Source organism: Zingiber officinale, chromosome 7A (genome assembly GCF_018446385.1).
Source record: "Zingiber officinale cultivar Zhangliang chromosome 7A, Zo_v1.1, whole genome shotgun sequence".
Classification (NCBI taxonomy): domain Eukaryota; kingdom Viridiplantae; phylum Streptophyta; class Magnoliopsida; order Zingiberales; family Zingiberaceae; genus Zingiber; species Zingiber officinale.
The window spans coordinates 133,203,252-133,213,794 of record NC_055998.1 but is presented as its reverse complement, the minus strand read 5'-3'; the positions used below and the strand labels follow the sequence as shown (position 1 = coordinate 133,213,794).

At 38.9% G+C, this 10,543-nt stretch overlaps 1 non-coding gene across 1 annotated transcript; it reads right to left on the bottom strand.

Moving 5' to 3' along the window:
- Nucleotides 1–4,145: 4,145 nt before the first annotated feature.
- On the bottom strand, nt 4,146–4,251 carry LOC122003171. Its single transcript, XR_006117836.1, has one exon. It is a non-coding gene; the product is annotated as a small nucleolar RNA R71 (small nucleolar RNA).
- Between the last annotated feature and the right edge of the window lie 6,292 nt (nt 4,252–10,543).

Sequence of the window (10,543 nt, the reverse complement as noted above, 5' to 3'; positions counted from 1 at the left end):
TAGTAAGAAACATTCAACACTTAATGCCATCAGAGAATTGTTGAAGCAAAGCAGCGTTTTCAAATTTCAATAGATGATCCTCAGGATCAGTTGTTCTCGAATATTCTCTGATATTTAAGTTCTGATAATGCTTTGGAAGTGGGTCATCCAGCACTCGCTGAGAGAATGGAGTGACGATTTATTCTGGAGAACTATTGCTAGCCACTGTTTTCCCTTTGTGCTTATCACGCACCGGCACTTCTCCAGAGGATTCATGGGGGAATTCTTTTCGACCTCCTTGTTCCAAAGGGGTATGGAAGAATGCTTTAGTGTGTCACACCAGGGAGAGAGGAGCAGGGAATAGATGAATCAGATCTACTTCTTCTACTCCCCTTTCCTTCGGATGAGCAATTGTGGATATAGTAGGATTTGGAGCTACAAGCATCGTACCTCCAGTATTTGCTTGATGTTGTTGGAAAAGTTTTTAAGTTTTGGCCTAAATGAGCAGATCCATATCCTCCTGCGATATAGTGATAGTGTTGAGTTTTTCAGCTTCCTCAATCTTCGTAGTTTCAAATTCAGGTGAATACTATCCCATAGATGACGCCAAATTTGATCATGTCTGAAATTTACGAGATTGTACGCTAGCTCTGGTGAATGATGATCCCTAATGAAAATAACCTTCTAAAGATCTGGAAGCACCCCTCCACGATCCCGCACACAGTGAGACAAACCAACAAAGCGTTAGTGATCTAAGACAGGGGTGGAGATCCCTGGTTAGGCCCTCTGACGCTTAAGTCAGTTTTTCTCTCAAAAGTGGAAGATGAAGAAGAAGAACAGAAACTAAAGTACTTTGAAACAGAGTTTAGATACTAGAATTTGCTTACCTTACCAACGGAGAGGATTCCCCTTTTTATACTACCTAATGTAACCTCCGTAGTCACGAAGCAGTTCTCGGTTTATTAGAGTTTGTTAGGAGATAAAGTCATCTCCTAAGCTTTGTGCAATAATCTTTTTAAGAAATCTTTTTTGTATCCCAGATATACCTCTTTTATCATTTGTGACTTATATTTATGATGAGATATGTATATGAACACATCATTATAATTGAAAAAGCTTCTAGAAGACATTTTCCTCTGAATTTACCAGGTTGTCACTGTTGGTACCCCAAAGTTGTTTTGATCTTATCAAACAAGTTAGGTTAGATCCTATTGTGTTTAATCTTGTGTCTAAGTGTGCAGGAACTTAAGAGCATAGGATGTCAAGCAAAAGATGCAGCTAGCGAGAAGGACGACACGGAAGAGAGCCGACAGGCTCGGTGCGTCTGAGGAACAAGATGTTGCGGAAGAGTACACCGGCGGATGAGAAGGGAGCATGTGGTGTTTCTGAGGGATGAGAAGCCGGAGTGGAAGATTGCTTGAAGAGTAAAAAACACATCTAGCGAGAAGGTCGGCACGGGAGAGAGCTGACGGGCTCGGTGCGTCCGAGGGACGAAGAGCTGCGGAAGATTATGTTGGCAGACGAGAAGGAAGCACGTGGCGATTCCGAAGAACAAGAAACTAGAGCAGAAGCTTGCTCGAGAAGGCTGAAAGTTGAGTTTAGGTGAGCCGTATTCTGGATGGCCAAGATCATCCAAGCAAGAAAAGCTGGAGCGGAAGGCTCGGACTGAAAAAGTCAACTTGGTTGATGATGTGCGTAGATCTTCTGATCATTTATACATGTTTTAACGCATATTCACTTACTTCATTCACGTATATTCTATGCATGTTCACCTCTCTTAGCATATATTCAACATAAATACTCTTTTGTTTGAAGATATGCTCTTTATGTGTTTTCTTGTTGATAGGACACGATTTGGAGCAGAAACAAAGCTTAAGTGGAGTCTAGAGCTTCCAAGGTGTTGTGTCCAGGCCGTGTGAAATTTCTACATTGCAGATTAAAACCAAAATGTTCATAACTTTCTGCTTAGTTAGAGTTTTGGGTTGTTCTTTATACTAAATTGTAGATAACTTCAAGATCTACAACTTTGATGAAGACCTCAACTCAAGAATACCATGTTAAGATGTGATAAAATGATCTACAAGTCCACATGGCCTTGATACATGGTCGTGTCAATTCGCACGGTCGTGCGGTGTAACCAGAGCAGAAGGAAGGCATGGTCGTACCAATTCGCACGGTCGTGCAGTGTAACCATAGCAGAAGGAAGGAACGGTCGTGCCAATTCATACGGTCGTGCGGTGTAACCAGAGTAGGAGGAAGGCACGATCGTGGCAATTCGCACGACCGTGCGGTGTAACCAGAGTGGAAGGAAGGCACGACCGTGCCACTCAACCCGAAGGGAGGAGGCAGTTGGCCATGCGGATCTTGCACGGCCGTGGCACGGGTCGTGCGGTGTCCGTGCCCTAACCTATATAAGGGTTAAGAACCCTATTCCAGGGGGCTTCTTTGGTTCGGGACTTCGCCCCTCTCCTTGGGAAAGGTTCTCCCCTTCGGGGGAAACCCTAGAGCTCTATCCACCGCCATCCCTTGACGTTCCATCCAACTCCAAAGCAAGGAGGCATCCCCAAGACATCAGAAACCTCGGCAAGCATCTCTTCTTCCCCTTCTTCTCACATCAAGGGTTGTAAGTATGCTTTACTTTATATTTTGGGGTTGTTCTTCCCTCACAATGGAGTAGACATCCTCTTCTAGGATTAGGAAGTATTTGTAATGTGATGGAGATGTAGAACTATATAGATTCGCCATGTTTTTATTCAATGACTTGTTAATGCCTTATTTATGAATTGTGTGTGTGATATATTTATATTTCTTTGCATGTTTTGTTGATTGATATGGAGGATTGTTAATCACGCAAAGGGGATTCCCTAGAGCGTATTGACCAAGGTGCCCTAGTGATAGGGGTAACCCTTTTCGGACGTCTAGGACGTTCCCTTAAAAGGAAAAACAATCCCTTAAGAATTCCTGCTCTCGTAGAAAGAGTGTTCTAGATCGTACACCCAAGGGACCCTAGTGACAAGGGTAACCCTTTTACGGGCGTCTAGGATATTCTCTTGAAAGAAGAGACAATTCCTCCATAAGGAAGTAGGAAACCATACCAAATCATCTATCTTTATCCTTATTGTTATTTACTAGACATATATTCCTGTGATCTACCAAGATGTCCTCGTGACAGGGGTTAACCGTTATAATTTCACAGGAATCGTCTCTATTTGATACTTAGGGATATTGACCAATTTAACTTCTTACGAGAGCATGGACATAGAGGGTAGACACTAAGTAATCTATGTAACATCTTCTAGTATTATAATGAAACCGAAATCCTATAATTCATCTCCCAAAGCTCATTCCCTCCCAGATCAATTCCCTCTCTCTCCTCTCTCTTCGTCTCAACCTTCTTTCCCTCTCTTTAATCATATTCGTTAGTTCGTAAGCATCAAAACCAACTTTCGATCGTCTAGATAACTTACTTTGTGATATCTCTAGTGCCTAATCAACAGTCCTTGTGGTTCGACAATCTTATATATTACTGACGATGAAACCGTACACTTGCGGATCGTAACAAGTTTTTGGTTTCGTTGCCGGGGACTATTCGCATTAACATTAGTAGATTAGCAATTTAGTTAATCTAGACTTGTGAATAATTTTTGTTTTTCCATTTTCATAATTAAAAAAAAATATTGCAATTTGTTTTCCATAAAAACCTGCATTTTCTTTCTTGTCTTTAAATTCTACATTTATTTTTTTTCTTGCAATTTAAATTCTGCATTTTTTTTATATATCCATGAGCACTAACATGTCAAGCGGGGCCTTAAGAGATTTCTCTGCACCCATTTCCACAAGATTTTTATCGCTCATTGTGCAGCCTCACATTGAAGCAGAAAGTTTTCAACTAGACCCAGAATTAATTTTCATGATACAAGGTCACAAATTTGGAGAAGAAACATCAGAAAGTCCTTATCTACACCTTGAGACATTTCTAGAGCTTTGTGATATGGTGAATTGTGAAGGAGTGTCAGCAGATGCAGTTCGATTGATAGCATTTCCTTTCAATATCAAGGATAAAGCAAAGACTTGGTTATATTCCCTTCGTCCTCAAAGCATCACAAGTTGGAAACAATTGGAGAAGTAATTTCTGGATCATTTTTTTCCTCCAAGTAGAACAATTTATATGAGGAATTGCATCACAAATTTTGCTCAAGTATATGGAGAATCATTATTTGAAGCACGAGACAGATTCAAGAGTCTATAAAGACAGTGCCCTCATCATGGTTTGGAAAAATGACTGACCCTGCACATATTTTATAGGGGAATTTCTTTCTCAGATAAGTGTTTGTCAAATTCATCAGCTGGAGGTTCTTTTATGGACAAGAGTGTAGATGAAGCATATACATTAATTGATCAAGTAATATTGAACCTCCATGAATGGTCGAACAAAAGTTGGATGGAATACCTCTAAAAAATTCGAGAAGTGCAAGCCATAAATACAAGAGAGCCTGCCAAACAAAATGCAGTTCGACCATCCAAAAATGTTGAAATTCACAAGTCACAGAATGAGGAGTTCAAACATTTGGGGGAAAAGATTAATAGCATAGTTTCAAAATGGTTCAAAGAAGACCTTCCTCCTACACCGACAAGATCTAGTGTAAATGATAATGATACTAAGTTGAGAAGTGGCAAGAATTATGAAGAACTTCTGAAAAAGGACTTGTACAGAATTGAGGAGATGAATAGTAGAAGACCACAAGAACTCAGTTTCATTACTCTGGGAAGTTCCCAAAGGCCACAAGTACCTTTCCCTCAACGGTTGATCACATCAACACTAGATAAGCAAGTTGGACCTCCTCCGTAAGCTAAAAGGGAATATGGAAAAAAGGAAGTACCTTTCCCAAGACCTTCACTAATGGTTCCTTTTCCACAAAGGCTAGTGAGGGTCAATGAAAACGAATACTTTGGCAAATTCTATGACAGTAATATGATTGAGTGTAGATTTCTGGATGTGTATGAAGATGAGGACTCTTCATATGAGGATTGTGATGATAATGCAGTGGATAATAAGTTTTCAGATTTACCTTCTGGGTTTACAGGGTGTTATGATGAAATTAAATTTTCAGATGATGAATGTGATGTTGGTTGGTCCTAGGAAGATCGTACCGGTTCGACTGTACAAAAATTTTGTACAAGTCCTGAACCTTTCCTAACAACCTATTGTGTTCTTTAGAATTAAATTTAGAATCGTAAACGGAACTTAACATTATTGATTCCAAATTTAACTTATCTATTCTTAATGGTTTAGACTTGGATCGCAAACGATGCTTAACATTATTGATCCAAATCCACCTATGTTATAAATTCAATTAAATATTAATTTCTAAAATTGGCTTCCAGGACTGCATGGCGAGGTACTAGGCCTTCTTGGGTATGAGATCATCCACCACCGTTTAGACAAAGCCTTTTAAAGAAATATAATATTTAATTTCTTTATATAACTCTAGGTTTAACCAAAAGGAACAATCGAATCACAAATTTAAAAAAACAAAACAAAAGAAACACAACTTCGAATATCTAATCCGAAAATCTAGAATCACTAGCCTCTTGTGTTTGGAATTCATACAAAGAAAACTAGTATGATGCGGAAAATAATTACTAGTTATACCTTTCTTTGTAAACAATAACCTTTTAATCTTCTACGTATTCCTCTTCTTATCTCGGACGTTGTGTGTGTTAGAATGTATACTAAAACCCTAGCTTTTGGTATAAAATATTTATCTAGAAATAAGAATCACATTGGTCAAATGTCTACATTTGTGATAAATGTAGTTGTTTAATTAATTTATACTGTAGATAACATAGTATGTGGTGCCACATGCAGAAGATGATATTATCAGTACCTTATAAATTATAAACAGTAGCTCACGACCAAAATGGAAAGGAACAAACCATTAGAAGGTCGTAGTGTAATTAGGTATCAGTTTATCTTGACTGTATAATTACACTAGTACACTTAAAGTGTATTGAGTAGGACCATTTGAGGTCATTTCTTTTATACTGACTTTATAAAGAAACAAAGACCTCGGTTATTATGGAAGTGTGTGCTCTTAATCCTAATATAATAACAAGCACATATATTTGATATTTATTTCTTTAATTTATCAATGGGTGAGATTTAGTTCGATGAATCAATAAGCTCGATAAGTTGGGAAATGACATCACTTATAGTGTGTGTTGTTGATTATAGAAGGAAACTGTGTCCTAGAGATACTAGGTTGATAATGTCCTCAAGAGGAGCTCATAAGGATTGTCATGTTAAACCCTGCAGGTGGACTTAGTCCGACATGATGATAAGGTTGAGTGGTACTACTCTTGGACTAAGATATTAATTAAATGAGTTGTCAGTAACTCACTTAATTAGTGGACATTCGATATCTTAAACACAGGGAGACTAACACACTCATAATAAGAAGGAGCCCAAAAATGTAATTTGGGATTGGTGCGGTAGTTCAATAATAGTTCTCTAGTGAAATGAATTATTATTGATAAAATTAAGTTGTGTGTTCGGGGCGAACACGGGATGCTTAATTTTATCGGGAGACCAAAACCAATTCCTCCTCTCGGTCCCTATCGTAGCCTCTTATTTATAGAGTACTATACCCACCTATACCCACCTTCTATACCCACCTAAAGGGGGTCGGCCAAGCTAGCTTGGGAACCAAGCTAGGGCCGGCCTAGGTATAAATTGGGGTGGTCGGCCCTAGCTTGAACCCAAGCTAGAGGGGCCGGCCAAATTAAATTAAAAAAGGATTTTAATTTTAATTTTTATTATGTGGAAGATATAATTTATTAAAGAGAATTAAAATTAAAATATCTCTCTTGTAAAAGATCTACAAAAGATTAAAGAAAGAGATCTCTTTCCTTATTTGTAAATTGGTGAGATATTTTATTTTCTCTTTAAAAATTATTCACATGTTGTAAAATTAAAATTATGGAAATTTCTTTTTATCAACCATAAAGATATTTTGAAGAGAAATTTTAATTTTAAAATTTCCGGAAACAAATTAGGAAGTTTTAATTGTTGATTGAAACTTATCTAATTTGATTTCATGATGTGGCCGGCCATTAGAATTTAATTGGGGAAATTTTATTTTATTTTTCTCAATTAAATCATGTCAAGGAAATTTTATTGTAATTAAATTTCCTAATTTGCTTAGGCCAAGGAATATAAAAGAAGGGGTGAGGGTGCCTTCATGAGAGATAACCTCTATTATTTCTCTCCCTCTTTTGTTCCTTGGTGTGGCCGGCCATCATCCTCTCCCTCTTTTCCTCTTGTGGTGGCCGGATACTACTTGGAGAAGAAGAAGAAGGAGGAGAGAAAGCTAGCATCTCTTGGAGCTTGGTTGGTGTTTTGATCTTCTTCCTTGGTGAAGCTTCCTTATTGTTGGCCGAACCTAGCTAGGAGGAGAAGAAGGTGGTTGGTGGTTTCTCATCTCGGAAGATCGTTGCCCACACAACGTCCGAGGTTAGAAGAGGAATACGGTAGAAGATCAAGAGGTCTTTCTAGAAGGTATAACTAGTAATTTTTCTTTTCCGCATCATGCTAGTTATTTATGGAAATAATATCAAATACAAGAGGCTTACGTTCTAGTATTTCGAATATGTTTTTCGAAGTTGTGTTCTTTTATTTTTTTTTCCCTTGTGATTTGATTGTTCTTTTTGGTTAACCTAAAGTTATTTTAAGAAATTAAATATTAGATTTCTATAAAAGGTTTTGTCTAGTCGGTGGTGGTTGCTTCCATATCCAAGAAGGTCATGTGTCTCGCCACGTCAGTACTGGGAACCAATTATGGACATTAATATTTAATGGAATTAATAACTTAAGGTGACTTGGGTCGAACGTGTTAAGTTCCGCAGGAGATCCAAGTCAAAACCTAAAAGAACAAATAGATTAAGTTTTGGATCAAACGTGTTAAGTTCCGCAGACGATCCAAAATTTAATTTAAAAGAACACATGGTAGCTAGGAAAAGGTTCAGACCTTTGTACAAAATTTTTGTACAGTGGAACGTCTAGGTTTTCCGAGTAGCAACCAACAGTGTGGACAACAATCTACCGAGATGAGAACCACCAACACCTTCCTTCTTGCAAGATTCGGCCACCAACCTTCAAGCTCCAAGGGATGCAAGAGCAAAGCCTCTTTTCTCTCCTTCTTCTCCTAGCTAGAACCGGCCACCAAGGACTCCTCTTATGCTGATGCCGCCCGCCACCAAGGAGGAAGAGAAAAGGAGAAGAGCAAGGACTAGTGTCGGCCACCACCAAGGAAGAGAGGGAGGAAAATAGAATAGAGTTGTCTCTCATGAAGGCACATCCTCCTTCTCTTTTATAATCCTTGGTCTTGGAAAATAAGAAAAATTTAAATAAAAAACTTCCTTATTTTCTTTGCCATGAAAAGGAAAATTTAATTAATTAAAACCAATTTCCTTTTCTTAAATCATCATGGTCGACCACCTCATAGCTCCAAGCAAGGAAAGTTTTAATAACACAAGAATTAAAACTTCCTAATTTGCTTCCGAAGTTTCTAATAAAAATTTCTCTAATAATTTTTCCTTTTATGGTTTCTTATAAAAGAAAATTTTATAAATTAAAATCTCTCTATTAAAATATGTGGATGATTTCCAAAAAGGAAAGTTTCCTTTAAAATGAAAATCTTCCTTTCGATCTACAAATAAGGAAAGATATCAAATCTTTTCTTAATCTTTTGTAGAAACTTATAAAAGAAAATATTTAATTTTAAAACTCTCTTTTAAATCATGAACATGGTTACAAAGAAGGAAAGTTTTATAAAAAATTAAAATCTTCCTTTTAACTATAATTAAGGAAAGATATCAAATCTTTCACTTAATCTTTTGTAGAAAGCTATAAAAGGAAATATTTAAATTTTAAACTCTCTCTTTTAATACCATGATATCCACATAAGAAAAAATTTTAAAATAAAATCCTTTTAATTTTATTAGGGCTAGCCACAACAAGCTTGGGCTCCAAGCTATGGCCGACCCCCTCAACTTGACTCAACCCTTGGCTTGGCCAGCCCAAGCTTGGACTCTAAGCTTGCTTGGTCGGCCACTTAAGGGTGGGTAGGAAATGGGTATGCGGTGGGTATAATTCTCTATATACAAGAGGCTACGATAGGGGCCGAGAGGAGGAATTGGTTTTGGTCTCCCAATGAAATTAAGCTTCCCGTGTTCGCCCCGAACACCCAACTTAATTTCATCAATAATAATTCATACCACTAAAGAATTATTATTGAACTACCGCACCAATCCCAAATTATATTTTGGGCTCCTTCTTATTATGAGTGTGTTATGTTGGACCCCGTTGGTGTTTTGATGTGATCAACCAAGTTGGTTAGGTTCTGCGTTTTGTCTGATCCCTGTGTCTGAGTATGCAGCAGTTTAGGAGCACAGGAAGTCGAGCGGAAGACGCAGCTAGCGAGAAGGACGACACGGGAAGGGAGCCGACGGGCTCAGTGTATCCGAAGGACGAGAGAGCTGCGGAAGAGTACTCCGGTGGAGCGAGAAGAACGTGCGCGGCGTTCGAGGGATGAGAAGCCAGACGGAAGCCTGCTCGAGGAAGGCCAGAAATTGGGTTCGGGTGAGCCCTATTTCGGTTGGCCGGAATCACCCAAAAGACCGGAACTACGGAAGACGACGGAAGACGAAGCAAAGAAGCAAAGGAGCTGAAAAGGCAGCTCAAGGCATCTTCATCATGCTTGAAGGCGCCTTCAAGGCTTGTTTAAGGCATCTTGAGTCTGGTCAAATCGACCGTTTGACTTCGGATAGAGTTCTATCCGAACACTTGCTTGGTGGCGCCTTGGACCATTGTTGGAGGTGCCTTGGAGCTTCGGGATAGACTTTCCATGGGCTATAAAAGGACCCCTAGACCTAGGAATTCATTCATTGATTCAAGCTTTCAATTCCTAGCAACTTGTGAGTTCATTAAGTGTGTAAAAAGGCTTCTCCGCCTACAGTGAAGGAGACTCTGCTAGTGCGATTTTCGATTGTCCTGGATTAACAACCTCCTTGGTTGTAACCAGGTTAAACCTCGGTCTCTCGTTTTATTTCTGTCTTTAATTTTATATGGTTGCTAGTTATTTTTACTGCTGATTTTATTTTTGAGTTGGAATCCGAGGATGGTATAGTTTATTTCTTGATTTGAGCAATTCACCCCCTCTTGCCGGCCTCCGCTGCACCTACAAGTGGTATCAGAGCTTGATCGCCTCAGAAGGACTAACCGCCAACTGAAGCACTACGATCAAGACGATGGCCGGAGTGAACATCCATCCCCTGAAGTTCGACAGAGACTTCGTCACATGGAAGCGCAAAATGGAGGTATTTTTTAAAATGGATTTGATATTCTTATTACAATGAAATATGGTTTTGCAGCGCCGAAAAACAAAGAAGAAAACACATGAAGCAAGAAGGAGCAAGCCGATTTCGTCGCCAACGGAAAGACAGAGTTCCACCTTCTCAGTGTGCTGCCACCACAAGAGGTAAGTCGAATCGGAAGCTACGACTC